The following is an 18,356-nucleotide window of genomic DNA, read 5'->3' as shown; positions in this document are numbered from 1 at the left end:
GTGCACACCAGCGTAAATTTTCTGTCTAATAGTACCGGTTGCTATGCTTTTATTCAGACATTATTGGCAAATATAACAAAAATTAATTGCTCTGGAATCGTTGCTGTCACCTTTCAGCTGTCACCTTTCATCAACTGTTATAATCCTTCAAGTCAAGTTTATTGTTGGTTTAAACCGGTAGACAGCATGAAAACAAATACATATGTACTGTTAAATACATATTAAATAAATTGTTAAGTACATTAAAATTGTTAAATACATATTAAATAAATTGTTAAGTACATTAAAATTGTTAAATACATATTAAATAAATTGTTAAATACATATTAAATAAATTGTTAAATACATATTAAATAAATTGTTAAATACATATTAAATAAATTGTTAAATACATATTAAATAAATTGTTAAATACATATTAAATAAATTGTTAAATACATATTAAATAAATTGTTAAATACATATTAAATAAATTGTTAAATACATTAAAATTGTTAAATACATGTTAAATACATATATTTAACACTAATATATGTATTTATTTTACTTCCATATATTAGTGTTAAATTCCGTCGCCATAATACCAGTTACTATGATTTTATGCTTACCAATATATATATTGGACAGTATTGTACCGCAATAAGATTTACGTCGTATGAGCATGAAAATAAATAACGTACGGTGCCATACCACATATTGTTCATTTTCATGCTACAAACCGGAAAAAAGTCAACATTCAACGTTACTTGAAGAATTTATAATAAAAACTTATTGATTTACTCCATAGGTCGCAGCATTTGTGCCTGCACAATTTTTCTTTTATTCCAAGCATTATTTATGCGTTTCGTTCTTTTAGTAGTTGGACATCCGCTGTTTCTTTGTGAAAAATATATGTATACGTGGCTTCAGCAATGACATTGAACGCTGTAACAACTTCCATTCGATTCCGCTATTTGACTTTTAGTACTAACACGGCTAAACGGTTTTTTTTTTCACACGAATAGAAATTCCAAACGGACCTTTCTTACTCTGCAACACCGCAGCTTCCTCATCATGTAGTTGCTTTAAGAATTTGACGAAGTGTTTCGTGGACCGGCAGGGAATTCCCACGAACCAAAGTTTGTTACTTTGTGTTTTGTTAAAAAGAGTTTTGAAAGTAATTCTCTGAGTTCTTTTGATTCAATTCTTCATTTCACTGTTTAGTCCACTGAGACAAGGTTTAAGTATTAGGGTTGAGAAATTCGCGAAATGATGGTATGCGTGGAATGAAAAATCATGAATAACCGTGAACTTCCGAGTACACATAAAAAGCAAGACATCTTTTTCAATGCCCGATCGCATTGTGCGTGGTCAATTTATTTGGTCAAAAATATGCGCGACACACATAGTAGAGTCATAAAATTGCCAAAGATTATATTTCTTGCCCATGATTTCAACTCATCTGAACCTGGTACTCAAGACATAGATTTTATGTGCTTACAAAACATGATGGGATACGATGGTTTCCAAAATCAGCCGGAATCTAAGCGCATTTTCCCAGGTTATCTACCATGAGGTGAATAACTTATAAGATGTTTCACATGGCAACAGTTCTCCGCCAGATTTAATATTATAATCTTTTGAAGAATAAAATTATGATTTTTTAACTAAAGAGCCTAGTAGATTGAAAGCGTATATTACTTGTGGGCAGAGTATAAGCTCTTCTCATTAAGGTCTATTTTATGTCCTGTAAACAACGCATGTAACTTTTGGTACTACCACCAATGCAATCCTACAAGAATTGCTTGCTTTTAAACGAGTAGCTAAGCCATCTTTGAAATAAAATTCTCCTCTTATCAGAGGATGACGAATAATATTGGGGCACTGTATGCTCGGTTCTTTCGAATAATGAACAATGGCAACGGCAACCAATGCAATAAAATCGTCAAGATCTATAGAAACGCAAAATGAATCGAACAACATATGACGACGAGCTTTTTATAAAATGTGCTTTTGGATTATACAAAATGGGTATCGGAGAAAAAAAAAATATTATTAATATTCAAATAACAAACATTTATCTTTTCTTTCAATATTAATGCTCCCATAAAAATACACCGTTCATTTTTTAGAATGTTTTGGAATCATAGTAGCTTGAAATCCCTATAGCGGCCAAAATGACCACTATTATCGTTTTAGGTAAACCTTCAGTTTACCACTAAACCAAGAAACGTAGAAAATTTATATTTTAGGTATCAAAAAGATGAGAAAAGACATAACATTAATACATAATATATATTTATTATAATAAATATTTCAATAATATTGGATTAACCAGTTGGGTGTAACATGCCAAATTACCTTTGCTGTCAAAATGACCTCATCCGCCGTCATAGTGTGTAAATGAGATTTTAAGATGATATTTTGACAATTCAAAATTGCGTATTTTAAGATGTATTTCAATCATTCGAGATGAATTCCGTGCATATTCTAAGATGTATTCGATACTTCTACATTGATGATATACTCTAAATATTGAAAAGAAGTTTCATGTATTTAAAATGAGATTTCAATCCTTTTACCGGCATAGCAGAAACCACTAAACCACTATAAATTGCCATATCTTCTTCAATGAAATAGACTCTTCTGATTTTCCGCACGTGCCAAGTAAGGGAGTACAGAGGGAAAGTATTTCTTTCGGGAATCAACTTTACAGAATATTCCAGCCTACTATTGCAAAAATAAAAAGCTATTAGAAAAGTGAGATTTCTCATTTATGCCGGTGAGAGGGTTAAGATATATTTCATGAATTCATGATATATTTCGTTCAATTTCATGCACTTAAAACGACATTTTAAGATACATTTCAGACATTCAAGAAAAATTTTGTGGTTTCAAAATGAGATTTTAAAATAAATTTCAACAAAAATTACAATAAAAAACAGTTTTTGAAAAGAATTACTGACACGTGAAATATCAGATTTTGATACAAATTTACAACAGATATAATCGCATTTTAATAAGATTAATCTGATATTAATTATAATTATATAATATAGATTAATCTGATATTAATTATAATTATATAATATAGATTAATCTGATATTAATTATAATTATATAATATAGATTAATCTGATATTAATATATTATATGGCATAGATTAATAACATCTTATAAGATTTACTGTATTTAAGGGGATTAAGAGACATTTCTTGTATATAAAACAGCATTTTAAGGAACAAAACATATTTTAGGAAAAACATATAATTATAAAAATGCAGCTCTGCACACATAAAAAAATTTGATGTTTTCATATGGATGATGAATTTCATAATTTAAATTGAGAATGAGATTTTTTTTCAGGCTGATTTTATGTACAGTCGAGTTTCGTTATAACGAACTCCAAGATACGAGAAATCACTTCGTTATAACGAAATTTTGTTATAAAGGAATTCCAGGTTTTTCCATTGTTCCTATGTAAACTTATATGGGGGGGGGGATTAGAAAAGTGTTCGTTTAAACGAGATTTTCGCTTTAACTGTATTCGTTAAAACAGATTTCGACTCCATTTCATTTCCGTTTAAGTTTTTCAAAAATTGTATGAGTTTAATACTTAATTTATTAGTCATATTTCATAAATTTGATTTTGTAAGTAAAACATTCGAATTGTACAAAAAAAAAACCAACTAAAATTGATATTTGGGGGAAAAAAAACATTCAATTACACAAATTTTGAAACATAAAATACAAATTCGAATATAATACAAAAGCGCGTGTTAACACAAAACTGTCGCTCTCTTAAATTTTAATTTATCCAATCCTAATAAAAATATTGAAAATAATAATATCAAATCCTAGAACAATCCATTATAATGAAGAAAATTTACTAAAAATATATTTTTTCACTTTTTTAATTTTCATACATGAATGTATTTTGAATTCAATAAAAATTTAATAAAAGTGAACATTTATAATAACTTCCTGTTAGTTTTTTTTCCTAATAAAAACGATTTTCTAAAAAAAATTTTTAAAGGTAGGGAATTTTTTTCCTCATGAGTGCTCTTAATTTCAATTTCCAGGTTTAATATGAATTTGTTTTAAAATTATTATTTAAATTATTTTTGTTTTCTTGTGTGTGTTCTTCTTCATGGCACGCGAAACCCCGAAGCCAACATCCTACCAGAATGTTGTTTGTTATCTTTCTAATTTTTGAAAGAAAAAAACAATTTTTTGTGAATATTAATCACGAAAGTAGTGCCAGCAGGGGTTGTGTGTTAGGTAGAGAGAGAGAAATTTATTTTTACTCACGAATTGATTTCTGTGAAATGAAATTTTCCACTCCACATGTTCTGAGGTCTCTTTAGAAATCGATACGCCCGTAAGATAAATAAGAAATTGTTTAAGAAAAAAAAGTTCATCCAATTTCTTACATATTCTACAGCAAAAAGTGAAAACAACAGAGATGAAAGAAAATTAGTATGGACAGGTAAAGATAATGAAATTTTCTATAAATAAATTAATTGCGTAGTTGTGTACATTACAACTTAAAAATAGGGTAGGAAATTGTTTGCACTTGTGTTATCGGTTTTTTTGGGTCGATTATGAGTCAGTGAATACCATTGAGTTCTTAATTGTGATTTATAGGGATGGTTGTACAGTGGACACATCCCTTAACGGACAATCCCAGTTAGGGGACAACTCCAGTTAACGGACACTTTTCAGATCCCCCTGGTTCCTTAGCGATAGGGCTTGAATATATTTCACTCCCCGTTAGCTGACACTCTGGATAGTGGGCATTAAAAACTGAAAAATGTAATTTTTTTAAATACAAACTCTGTGAATTTTTGTTCATAAATCAAGAATTTGTCATATTCAACAGTGAATATGTATAACCCCACGCGTGTATTGAGAAATATGATAATACGCCAATTAATTACTTCATTAACTAAACATGATTATGGTCCAGGATGCTGATTCCGAATGACAATGTCAGTTTTGTTTGCACATGTTGATAAGTATGAAGAAAGCCAACATAACTGATAATGTTGTTATGTGAACGTTTATTTCTTTTTTTCAAACTTATTTTAATGTAATTTCATTTTTTTTTTTAGTGTAGTGTGCAAAATGCGTGTAGTGTGCACGTATTATGTAGGAGTAAAAATAATTAATTGGGTTAGTGAAGAAAAGAAAGGTTATAATTTTTTCTGTATTTATCAGACTTTCCAACTTTATTTGGGAATTATGCATCATCGCTGGTAAACTTGAAAAATGTTGTGGAATTTAATTAAACTTTCTTTATCAAGAAGACTGATGATTACACAACCACCGATATATTGTTTTTACACACAATAACATATATTATGCCCAACTGCGGTCGAAGCCAAACGTCTTTTAAATATGAAAGTCTTACAAACGAGGCTTTACTGTATATCGTATCTTCCCAATTTCGGACACTTCCAATTAGCGGCCAAATGTTTTCGTCCCATGGGTGTCCATCATCGAAAGGTCGCACTGTGTTTGTCTAACACTTTGCTATTTTCCTATGTAATTTACTGTTCACTAAATCTACCGGAGTGGTTTTGACCGCTACTGCAAAATACATGACACAACTGTAAATGTAGTTTTATTTCGCATTTAAACAAGTATCATAAGAACTAGGGTTGCCTATCTTGAACATTTGTTGTTTGGGCGTTCCAGGATACACAAGGGCCTCTGGAGCCCCAATCTTGACAAAAAATCTTATGGGATTTTTTGTTTTTAATTTATATTGCGAATTATATTCATTAATTTCAGAATTCCGGAATATATGTTGCTCCACGACAACCGAGTGACATCGCCCTACTCAGGGGTTACGATGAGACAAAACTATGAAAGGTTACTAGGAATGCCAGACATCTAGCATATAAGGGAATCAATAAAACACGCGACCAAGATGCGTGCGTTCCTTTGTATGTTCATTAATTTTGAGGGCAGGCTTCATAGAAATTCTTGTGGGCTCAAGTAGCCTGAATCCCTACGGTGTCACCGCATATATTCCTCCTTCGTGTTCACCCCAAATACAGCTGGAGCAGTAAAGAAAATGTTATGTTTTATGCAACTAACCAATTTAATTGCACGTGCTAGGAACTGTCGTTGCGACTTTGTCGCTTCTTTTTTTAAGTGTTGCAACAGAAAACCATTTTGTCACTCACCATACAATTGTATAATGAGCTCATGAGCTCATATAGTAAGGAAAACAAGTGTTCTGTCCGATAAAATACGGTATCTAAAGTTACTGTACAATATTTACTCCAACATAGTCAACACATCTACCTGGGCGTGTAACCCCAACATGCATGATCGATACTAAAATGTGATTCACCTCCTTGGCTTTCCAATCAAGGGCACTCCGGCACCTTTGTGCCTTGTTCTCCACCAAGTATTTGAAAGGAAAAAAATTGATTATTTCATCGCATTGTACTTTTTAGAAATTAACCCATCTTATTAAGAAACACACTGTATGCTAGCTAATGTCTGAAATGTAACGAACCATGAACGATTCCTTTGCTGCCCTTATAAAATTACATTTGCTTATCCGTTCACTCACTAGGCATTCACTCAATGGCTCACTCACTCGGTCACTATTTTATCCCGTAGCTCATTCACCAATTCACTCGGCTACTCACTTTCTCAAGTATTCATACTCAACGGTGACGAACTGTTGTCGGTGAAATTTTCCAGCGATGATTTTTTCATTGCGGAATTTCCCTATCAGTGGATTGCATGGTGGTGAAGTTTCAGTGAATTCTAAATCAACTCTATTATCCAGTTGAGCACGAAATCTTGAGCAGGGAAAACAGATTTGTGGATGAAAATATCATCGGGATGATCGCAGAAATTTAATCGATTCAAGATTTCGTGAGTTCAACACATGAAACCTCAACAGAATAAAAGGAAAACGCAGAAAAGGGCAAGATCCACTCAAAAGAAACAAATAATTACTTATACGAATTCCAAAGTTATAGAAAAGAGGAAAAATATATTTAGATAGCAATAATGAAAGCAAACAGCATCGAACTAAAAATGAGGGCCCAAACTCCCACGAGAGTTAAAATAAATAGTTTACCTCGTTACTGAGGGAAAAACCAATCATCACCACCAAACTAATTGACTAAGACTAATAACTAAGACTTGAGCGAACAACGTACATTAACATTACCAAACGACACGGAAACAGCAACATTCCCACCTGAACAAACAGCAAATCGTAGAAATGCCCGCGAAAAATCTCTTCGAGAGAAGGAGATCACACGAAATACGACCTCCCTTGCAACGTTCCCGTTCCCAAAAATCCAGTTGGAGTTCATTGCCAACGCACCACAAAACGGATATGAATGACCAGGGCATACATATACAGCAAAAGAGAGAGAAAGTAACATCCTTCCTATACACACAGCACCTCTTTCTTTGTATTCGAATCCAGGGGAAAGGTGGAGAGAGCATCCAATAAGCACAGGCATCGACCAATTTCCATTAAATCGCTTCGATTTAGCAAAATGCTTTACTCCTTCATTAACGTTACCACAAATCCTTTTTATTCCAGAGAAACAAACTAGTTTCCTTGTTATCCAAAGATATATTCATGAATACATGCATGTCGCATATTAATCGCAACGTTGTTCTTATAAAATTACACTTGCTCATCCGTTCACTCAATCTTGGCCATTCACTCAATCGCTCACTCACTCCGTCACTCATACGTTGAATCACTCACTGTCTTATTCCCTACCTCATTTACCAAATCATTCAGTCGCTAGCTTTCTCGAGTACTCACCGGTGACGAACTGCACGAACTGTTGTCAGTGAATTTTTCCAGCGGTGGCTTTTAGGTTCACTAATGCTATCGGTGTATTTTCCGTAAAAAAATGAACTATTCCATATTATTCAGTTGATCACAAAGCCTTGGTCAGAGAAAACATATTGGTAGATGAAAATATCATCGGGATGATTTCATCGATTCAAGCTTTTGTGAGTAAAACCAAAACACAAAAAAAACCTCAACAGAACAAAAAAAAATACAAAAATAATTGAAAAGGATTTCTCATAAGAATTCCAAAGTTATAGAAGAGGGGGAAAAATGATTTAGATGCTCGAACTAGAAGGCAATAATGAAAGCAAACAGAATCGAGGAAAAATGGGAGCCCGAACTCTCTCGCGCGAAATCCAAAATAGTTTACCTCGTTTGCCGAGGGAAAAACCAATCATCACCACCAAACTAATTCTAAGACTTGAGCGAACAACATACATTAATATTGCCAAAAAACACGGAAACACTAACATTTCTACCTGAACGAATAGCGAATAGTAGAAATGCCCGAGAAAAATCTCTTCGAGAGAAGGAAATCAAACGAAATGTGACCTCCCTTCCAACGTTCCCACTCCCAAAAATCCAGTTGGAGTTCATAGCCAAAGCACCACAAAACGGAAATCAATGACCAGGGCACACATACACAGCAAAAGAGAGAGAGAGAGAGAGAGAGAGAGTAACATCCTGCATATACATAGCACCTCTTTCTTTGTATTCCAATCCAGGGGAAAAGGTAGAGAGAGAGAGGATCCAAAAAGCACGGGCATCAACCAATTTCCATTAAATCGCTTCGATTTAGCAAAATACGTATATCTTCTCTTTTACCTTCATTTCTTTAACCCTAAGTCCTTTTTATTCCAGAGAGAGAGAGAGAGAGAGAGAGAGAGAGAGAGAGAGAGAGAAATTCGTTTCCTTTTTATCCAAAGATATATTCATGAATACATGCATGTCGCATATTACCCGTAACGTTGCCCTTATTAAATTACCGAGAGGTAATCAAAGGAAAAGCCATTCAGCCCTTTTCCTTTTAGCTCCCGACTCGACGTCCATCCACCTTTGTGTGTATTGCTTTTAGCTGAGGAAAATCAAGTAATTTCGCAGCCCTTGAGTTTTCTTGGATGCCCTCCCTCCCCTCGCGCCCTTGCCTCAAGAAAACTTTTGGGGGCGTCGAGTGGCAGGCAACAAACGTATTTCGAGTACATTTAATTTATTTTCTCTCTCTCTCTGCCGTTTATTCTTAATTGCAATTTGAGACGTCAAAAACGTCCGAGTCATATCTCGTTTGTTCTCCAGGACGATTAATTGATTTCTGCTCTCTCGTCTCCTCTCTAGCTCTCCTTCCATATATTTCTATATACGGAAGGTCTTTCTCTGTCTAGACGGATATTTCAAAGGCGATACATGATATTTCGGCTTCATTAATTTCCCTGATAGTAATTTGTCAGTAGTTATCATTCACAAAAAGAAATGAAAAAGAAGTATACAAATATATCCCTATCCCGTTTATTATTTTTGAGTGTTTTAATTTTCTAGATATTTGATTTCTTTCAAAATTCGATTATTTGATGTTTGGAAGTATTATACGTATCTTCAAAAGTATTGAATTTAGTATTTGATAATCACATCTTTGATGTCTTATAGAGAGAATTAGCTATGATACCCAGCGCTGCCCGGGTTTTCTCCAATTATTAATGGAAAGATTAAAGAAGTGGCAAACCATTGTGAAGCTATATATATGTCTGAAACACATTGCTAGAGAACCACGGTAACCAAAGTAAACATTCCGAAAGTGATTGTTGAGGCCCCCAAAACCATTGTTCGCCGACGGTTTTTTGTCCATTTCGGGCATTTGCCCTGCTCTGGCGAACTTTTAGAGTAGCTAGTCGTTCAATCCGGGTCCTGTTTGGTATATATGCAAAACGTAGCGGCGATGGATCTAAATTGTAGATTTGTGTATAGATCACACACACACACACACACACACACAGAAAATAAATTTCATATATATAGGTTAAGTAATCTCTGAAAAAAATTTTCATTAGTTTGTCCCGGGAAATTATGACAGTTTTTTCGAAGGATTTTCAGTAAAAACGAAAAACAAAAAGACTTGGTAGATAGTTACAAAGTTTCGTTTTTTTTGGTACAACTACAACTTCAAATATTTTTTGGTACTTTTTGTGTGTATGTGAAGCATTCTGTATGTAGCATTGCATAGAACTTCAATTGGTGTCTCTAGTGGCATAAAATACTTGAATGTTGCTTTTGATGATACTTGCTTCAGTGAACGGTTTTCCACGTAAGAATATTCAAGGAACAAAATGATTGCACTGATCAAGATGGTTGGACGTCTGGTCAGTTTGGTGGATATAAGGAACTTGGGTGTGGTTACTCAGAATGTTTTATTTTTTTTCTAAATTTACCAAATAATAATAATTTTCCAAAAAGTGCGTATACACAAAGGAATAAATTCTTATGTGTAGATCCATGTGCTGAAGCCTCAAGTTAGTAAAATGTAAATGTGGCTCCAAGTTTCATTTACAAAAAATGTCAACTTTAGAGGATATGAAAACTTGCTAACACATTGACAAGTTGCCAAAACATGTACTCAATGCCTCTATAAATATTGTATTTAAACTTTTTTTTTTGCAAATGATCGGGATTTGCATTTTTGTTCGATAATTGGAAGTCTTAGCACACGTGGACTATATAAAAAGTTTATTTCGTTATTTTGTTTTGTGTATATGGCATCTCAAACAACTGAGATTTCAAGTAACTGCCTATCATTTCAAAACATTTTGTAATTGAAAGTATGCTTCTAAAGTCAACGGTTGCAGGGATGTCGACCGTGCAAACAATTTGAGACAGTCTGTAGTCCTCCTCGACTCATTTCCATGAATATAATCACGTACGAAATGTTGCTGAATGTTAAGAAACCGTGCATGTACGTTTAGAAATATTTCTCTGCTGTTATTATGTTTGAAGATGTGAATTTTGAGTTTCATGTGCTTTCCGCCATTAATCCTTTCCGGCACGCTACCATTTAAAGTAGAAATTCCACAAAGAAAATTTGTAGGCAGTAGTCTATTCAGTCCTAGAAGAGTACACACAGGTATAACTTTGTAAAGATTGCACTTTACGGTTTCAATTTTGTGGGTGTTCCCAACTTTGAATTCGGGAATCGATTTTAGGCAAATTTTTAATGTAAAAAGTTAAACCTTATAGAAATGAAGACATTGGTGTATAGCCAAAAAGATAACAAACAATTTTTTTCCAGAAATTCTTTTTCATATTTAAAAAAAATTGAAATTTTTATCCATTTCGTTGAAAAATGAGAGTTTTCAAAAATATGCAAAAAGACATTTTTTGCATATTTCGCTATTTTTACGTGATAGAGCATATTTCAAAAGTTTTAGACATATTTTGCGTATTTGTGATAATTTTCGATAAGAAGAAAACATTTTCCTCGCTATTCTAATCCCGTTTCAGATTGGTTTTTACGGTCCCCGCCGCTGACGAGAGCTCTTAGGGCTACGATTTTTATGCCACGAAAATGGAAAATGGAATGTCGTTGCTGATTGGTAGAAAATCCTGAAATTCTGGTTTTTCAACCAATCAGCAATGACATTGAATTACTAGAGCATTAAACATCAACGATATTGGTGTGTGGCTGTAAATAGATTAATCATCTGAATCGGTGTTGGTGATGGTGAATGGTGGGTAAAATTGGTAAATGGGGGGGGGGGATTTTTTAGCGTTTGCGGGAGTTTTTATCAAATCAAAAAAGAATTTATTTTATTCATTCATTTATCAATTTTGCGTTTATCTAAAGCTTAATTCACTACTTGGCTAGGTATTTTCATCTATAGATGACAGCACATTAATTCAGAATTTATAGGAAATCTTGGTCAAAAAGGAAATTTTAGAGGGAAATTTTGACCCGATGAGATTAATTAGTAAATGGAAATAATCGAAGATTTTTTTGTTCATACAATTAGAAATGGTTCAAAATAGTTTAGACATCATCAACACTTCTCTTTATCATATTAGTTAGCTAAAACGAATGTTATTTGAGATAGGAATGAAAACAATTTCAGGAAATTTTTCGTTTTATAGGGCATATTTATAGTTTTTTAAGAGCGTAAATGCCTATTTCATAGAGCATTTCTCAGATGTTTCTAGAGTACAAAAATCCTAGCCCTAGTGGTTATTATGTGCCAAAATGACTTGTAGAACCTTTAGAAAAAAAATTTTATTCATTTGGGTCGGTATTTTACTGGGATCATTTTAGTCTTAACTTCAGATAAGTATAATTATATATAAAAATCATCTAAAACACCTTAAAAAATGAGGTGCACGTTTGTGTACCTCCAGCGCGAATTGATTAAGACATCGTCACTGTTTGCAACAGCTCATCCACTATAGTCGATATCTCATAGGCTGAAAAATTCTTTGGTTCAAAAACTACATCAAATCATCCAACTATAGATTCAAGTAAAAAATCAGCTCCATCGACTCCATAATTTTTATGATTTTTTAATCAACACTAATAACTGCTTAAAAAAATAGCAATACCTAAAGTTCAACTTTGTATGAGCTACACTGGCAATCCTGTGAAAATATCGAAAGTACATCATCGATAACGATCAAAGTCGGACTGGTCTTGTCAACAGTTATTTAAATTTTCAAGTTGCTTGTTGCATATTTGCTTTGGTATATGATTGACAGATAGAAGGACTCAAATGCAGTTGCTAAGCATACGTCCACGAGAAACGTTCAAGGCTTTCGAGATTTTCTAATATACGTGAACATGCTATAATATTTCATTTCATGAGAATTAGGTCCAGGATATTTTCAGGCCATGAAAACCGAATATAAGAAGACATCATGTAAATTTTCGATTATTATAGTACAAACGGAAGCATGTAGAAATATTCCTTCAGATAGAAGAGGACATTTTACACGAAAGCATTTTCCGGTGGATATCGTGCTGGCATATAGGAATGAAAAAAAGAGCGATTATATAAGGAAAGAACTCCACCCATCCGGCCAACAGCTTTGTTCTGATTTCGGTTCTGGTTTCTGTAGTTTTTTTTTTCCTGCCGTTCCAAACCAGGGCGCATTTCGATGGTTAAAACCGCAGGAATCATTCCGAACCCGGGCATCTATCTCATTCTCGTGAGCAACGGCCATCCATCTCCAACCCTCCTTTGGACCATTTGACATCACTACCCTCTCCCTCCCCGCACACACACACATAGCCGAGTTTCCTGGTCATTGGTGGTCATCAATAAGTTTTCCAATTTGCCACGCTGTCAGGCATCGGTAGTGGTGACGGGTAAAAGGAAGGAGTCGGTAAAGAGGGTCTGAAAGGGGAGGGCAGCGCTCTTTAATGAACACATTTTGGCCGATAGCATTAAGTTAAAATGGTCAATAGTTTTGCAAGAGATTGAGAAAGACAGCGTTCGTTGAAAGCTTTCCTCGATAGAAGTTTCCTCGACTTCATTTGCATGGTAATGTAAGTTTATTAAACACGCAATGTTTTCGGAATTTCCGAGAAAGGAGTAGGTCGAATGCGGAATTGTGTTTAATTTGCAGATTCGATTTAATACTCACATAAAATAGCCTCCTTTTCTCTTCCGCCCCCTTTTTGTATTTCCCATTTGTTCGATTTCCGTGTGGTGCTATCCAATTAACTGCGTAAAAAAACCGATGAATTAAGCAGCAACAAAAAAAAGAAGGAAACAAATGAATATAATTGATAAAGCAATTTTAATTTAACGAAATTTAGATACAGTCAAGCCCGAGGCCGGTTAAATCACTTCGTTATAACGAAATTTCGTTAAAAAGAATTCCATGTTTTTTTCTAAACTTATCTGAGGGATTAAAAAAGTGTTCGTTAAAACGAGATTTTCGCTATAACGGTATTCGTTAAAACGGGATTCGACTGTATTAGATAATTTTATTCTATCGGAGATACAAGTGGATTGCAATAGATCTGAATTTATACTTAATGTCTGTGAAGTCTCTTAGCTCTAAATGCAGGGGTTTTTCCCTCTCTCGTTTTTCCCTTTATAAGTTATCTTACATATTTTCCCCCACAAAACTATTTTTCTAACTATTTGGACAAGACAAAACAATACAAAACCAAACAAGACAAAAGGACTATTGCAAAAACCAACAGAATTTGACCCGTTTTCTGCCATCTACTGAGCATAACTCGAACCAAAATTTCAACTATTGGTGTCCGTATAGGGATTTTAGTATAATAGAATATTAATAATGGAAAATGGTATCCGTGATCGTATCCGAGGGTGACCGTTAAACAGGTGTTCCAAATACATTATTTAAATAGGATTTTTGCCGGGATATTTTTATTTGGCCGTAATACAGGGTTGATACTTCAGAGGGGCGACCGTTCAGATTGGTTTTCTGAACTCCAAAACAGTTCTTTCGTGAGTTTCGCTGAACAACAACATTGATAATACGCGTATGGAACCTCGTCTTCCGGTCGAACATCCATACGTGTATTCAGTGGTGTAATACGAGTATTGCTAACCAATGTTTCCACTCGTTACTAACTGGTTGGTTCTTATACATTTTTGCTGCATATGTTAAGTTTATTTGACATGTTTTATGTTTTTTTTTCCTGTTTTTTAGAGTTCGGAAATAAAGTCTGTCATAACTTGCGTCTCCTCAAAGTTATATCCGACACGGGTGTGTGAAATATCTGACTGCACAGGGGCGTAAGAAAATATAGAGGGCACCTACGATTGTTTATTTTATTCATAATATTTGTAGTACTAGGATATTTTGGGGGGGGGCACAGGTAAAATATCACAGAAAATAGGAGCCATGGCAAATTGTTGAGAGGGCCACAGAGAGCTGTGATAAAAATTAGGTCTGAATCAAATAAAGCGAAAATTAACTGGGAAAAAGTGTAATTATTTTCAGAATCCTGCGGAACCACCCACAGAACCAGGACCATCTTGACGCACGAGCACATATCCGAACATATCCTGGGAAGGAGGGGAGGGGGGGGCTGCATGACGAGTTTTTATGTTTTAATTTTATAGAATGAGTGAGTATTTAACTTGTTGCTTCCAACTAAGTACGGGTCCCTCCCGAAAGACCACTTCGTCCAGGGACCCGTGATGTTTAGACGACCTTGAACAGAACTAAGACATAAGAGAAAATCACTAGCCCGAGAAACTCTAGCCCCGAGATTGATCTCATTAATTTAATTTTTCTTCCAAAATTTAATGCTTAAAAAGGTGTCCCACTTCTGGTACGATAGGGTGCCTGCGAGAAGGAAATATGGTCCAAAGTCGGGCCCCCCAACCCATAAATGTCACAAAAAAATGACCTAACCACCACATTTTATTATGTACGCTTCGGCTGTATGGTTACGTGTAATTGAATACAATAAAAAGATCTTGAAATAAAGGTATTGTAGAGAAACTGAGATTGACGTATTTCGTGTTCGAAGGTCCCTCTAAAAAATATCCTCACCAGAAGAGTATTGTATGTACAGGTAAGGCATAGAATATAGAAATAGCAATCAGAGGCGCACATTGTTCTTTTTTCTATCTGAGATTGGGTCAATCATAATATAAGGCGAAACACATACACACACACACGAGACCGTATGTTTCGTATCATCACGCGAAATGTTGTGACACGTGGTCTGGTGATTGAAAATGGCAACTGACAATACACCTTATAGATACGTCCCTTGAAAGATGGATATAATAAATCTGATTGCGTTCATATATATGTCTTTGTATCCCCCCCCCCTTTCTTTGTTTATAAGTTATATACCGAGGAGACTGATCAATTGTGATCATTCTTTAGAAGAAATGGAAGATTCGAGAAGCGAAAGGATAGGGTATCTGTTCTGTTTCTTTTTGCAATTTATTTCCGAATAAACATTTGAGCGGGACATGATATTCTTATTCTTTCGGTTGTAAACTTAGTACAGTAGACGCCGCTTATTAGAATCATCCGTTAATGTTATCACTTTCGCTAAGTACGAAACAGATCAATATCTTGACATGGGAAAATTTCGATACCAGGACTTTGGTTTATGTTATCAATTAGTTTTTCGTCAAAGGTTTTTTGGTTTTTTTTTTTTGCATGTTCTGAAGCTAAGGTTGGAAACCAGACTCAATTTTTCCTTATAACTTATCGTTGTCAGCGTTATCAGTATACAAAACTATGTAGTAGGCCAGAAGGCTCCCTTGTTGACAAAAGTTTCCGTTCTCAGGTCCATAATGTTCTTAATCCAGCCGTAATAGCCACTACGATGATTAAATGTATAGACGTTCTTTTGGACTTTCTTGTAGTGAAATATCTGGATTCTGGATTTTTGTCAATGATAATATAAGATGCTTTTAAGGAAGCGAGATATCTCGCAAATGCCGCTCAAAGGGTTAATGAGCATATAATTATACTGAAATAATATGCAGAAGTAATTTCAGCAATAAATCATTGATTGGATAGTGAAACTAACAGTATATATCGTCGTTGCTGCTTCTTTGTTCTTTGAGGATTTTTCTTTTCAAGTTCCCCTAAAAGAATGATTTTTGTGGCGTATACAAAACATTTTAAACCAATTTCTATTCCCACAGCTATATTTTAAAAAGGACCCACCCCTCATAAATGTTTTTTTTTTTCAAACACTGAAATTGAAAATTCACTATTCTTATAAAAACAGCGGTGGACCGAATAGAACCGCCAAGCTGACCTTAATTTGTCCATCACTAGTCTAAGATAAATGAGATGTTATCATGTCGATCACAGAACATTAGTGTGTAATGACAGTCTATGGTTCCTCTGACGTGCCTCCAAACCGGGTCAGTTACTACAACTTACAACGAAAGGTCACCTATAAGTTTATCACCGTAAGAAGACGCAAACCTTGGTAAGTGCGTGAGGTTACTCTAGGTTTTTAGGTAACTAACAAGTTGCTATTCTAAAAACCTATTAAACCTAGCTTTTTTCTTTTACCGAGAAATTAAATGTAATTAAAAAATACTAAGAAAAAAAGACAAAAAACTTAAAATTGATTATTCTATTTACTTATTTTCCGAAGAAAATCGGAAAGGAAATAAGATAAAAATCGTAACGCTTGGGGGAGAAAAATGAAGACATCGTAATTAGAGAGATTACGGAGAGAGGTCGAGGACGAGACCTTTTTGATAATGGCCCCGCCATCCTTTATTATTAAATCTGTAAGATCTTTTCTTCTCGAGGTTCCCATCTCTCACTTAACTTTGTCGTCCTTCTTTTCCTCCTCCTGAACCTTCGTCGAGCACGGATAAAATAATAATGAAGAAGTAGAAGAAGGATGCTGCGTTGTTCTTGTTGTTGTCGCTCTTCTTCTTCGCTTTTCCAACGCACTTATCCACAGTTAATTAATATGTAACGGCTGTGTGACGAAAGGGTTATAACTACCGGCGTAATTAACAGGAGCGTCATCTGGTGGTGGCGGTGGGAAAGAGAGAAGGTCCTGGATGCAGTGAAAGAGTCCGGTCGTCGAGGTCTGTTCTTGTGTTCCTTGATAATCATTAGGAACAGGCAGAAAGTGCGCGATAATTAACGTTGAAAGCAAGGGAGAGAGAGTAAGAGGTAAAGCACCTGACGTGGATCACAAATTTAAATATGAACGCTGGAAAAATTGTAATTTAAAAAAAAATTAATAAAATTGGAAGTAGCAAGCCAAAAGGCGTACCGTGCCACCTTTTCGCTCCAAAATAGTTAAGGTTGACTGTTAGTCAAGAGAAAAACTCGAATTCATGTCTTTTAATAAACTACATGTTAATCTTCGCTTCAAGAGCTTTTCGGAAGTTTGATTGGCCGTGGGAAAATCTTATACAGAAACCGCAGAACCTTGTAGAAGTAGCTGGTATATATAGACTCTTCAAATAAAAGTAAGATGAGAGGATTCAAAGAGTGTTTTCACGTCATTTTACATGAAAGGTGGAGAAGAAAAGAAAAAAGGTGAATAACACTTCTTAAACTTGTTCACTTGTGGAAGATATTTAATTGGAGAGATATATTTAATCGCGTGGAGGATGGAAGAGAAAATTCGATATTATAATATTTTATAAATATTATAAAATGTTGCTCTTTACCAGAAAACCTTTAGCAGAAAGCGGGCTACTTCCCTAGTTTCAAAATGAGACGCGGGCCACTTAAGTGATCTAAACAACGTGCAACTGGTCACTTACGTGATCTAGAAATGTGACGTGGGCCACTTAATTAATCTGAGAACGTGCCTTGTGCCGCTTAACTGTTCACTAAAGGTATCTCGAAATGTGTCGCGTCATTTCCGTATGCTTCATTTGTGTCTCAGTTCATTTTTGGCAAAATTCGGTTTAAAGTCACGGGCCACATCAGATGACTTCACATTTAGCAAACGGGTCATGGGCTTAAAGCGGGGCTGCTCAACCTTTAGGAAGGTGCGGGCCACTTAATTAAGTGATCTGGGACAACGCCGCAGGTCACTTATATGATCTGTAACTGTGTC

This window comes from Pholcus phalangioides, unplaced genomic scaffold (assembly GCF_987345545.1).
Source record: "Pholcus phalangioides strain wild (caught in Gottingen) unplaced genomic scaffold, Ppha-v1.0 ptg000015l_1, whole genome shotgun sequence".
Taxonomy (NCBI): domain Eukaryota; kingdom Metazoa; phylum Arthropoda; class Arachnida; order Araneae; family Pholcidae; genus Pholcus; species Pholcus phalangioides.
The sequence above is the reverse complement of the archived record's forward strand: the minus strand, read 5'-3'. Positions refer to the sequence as shown.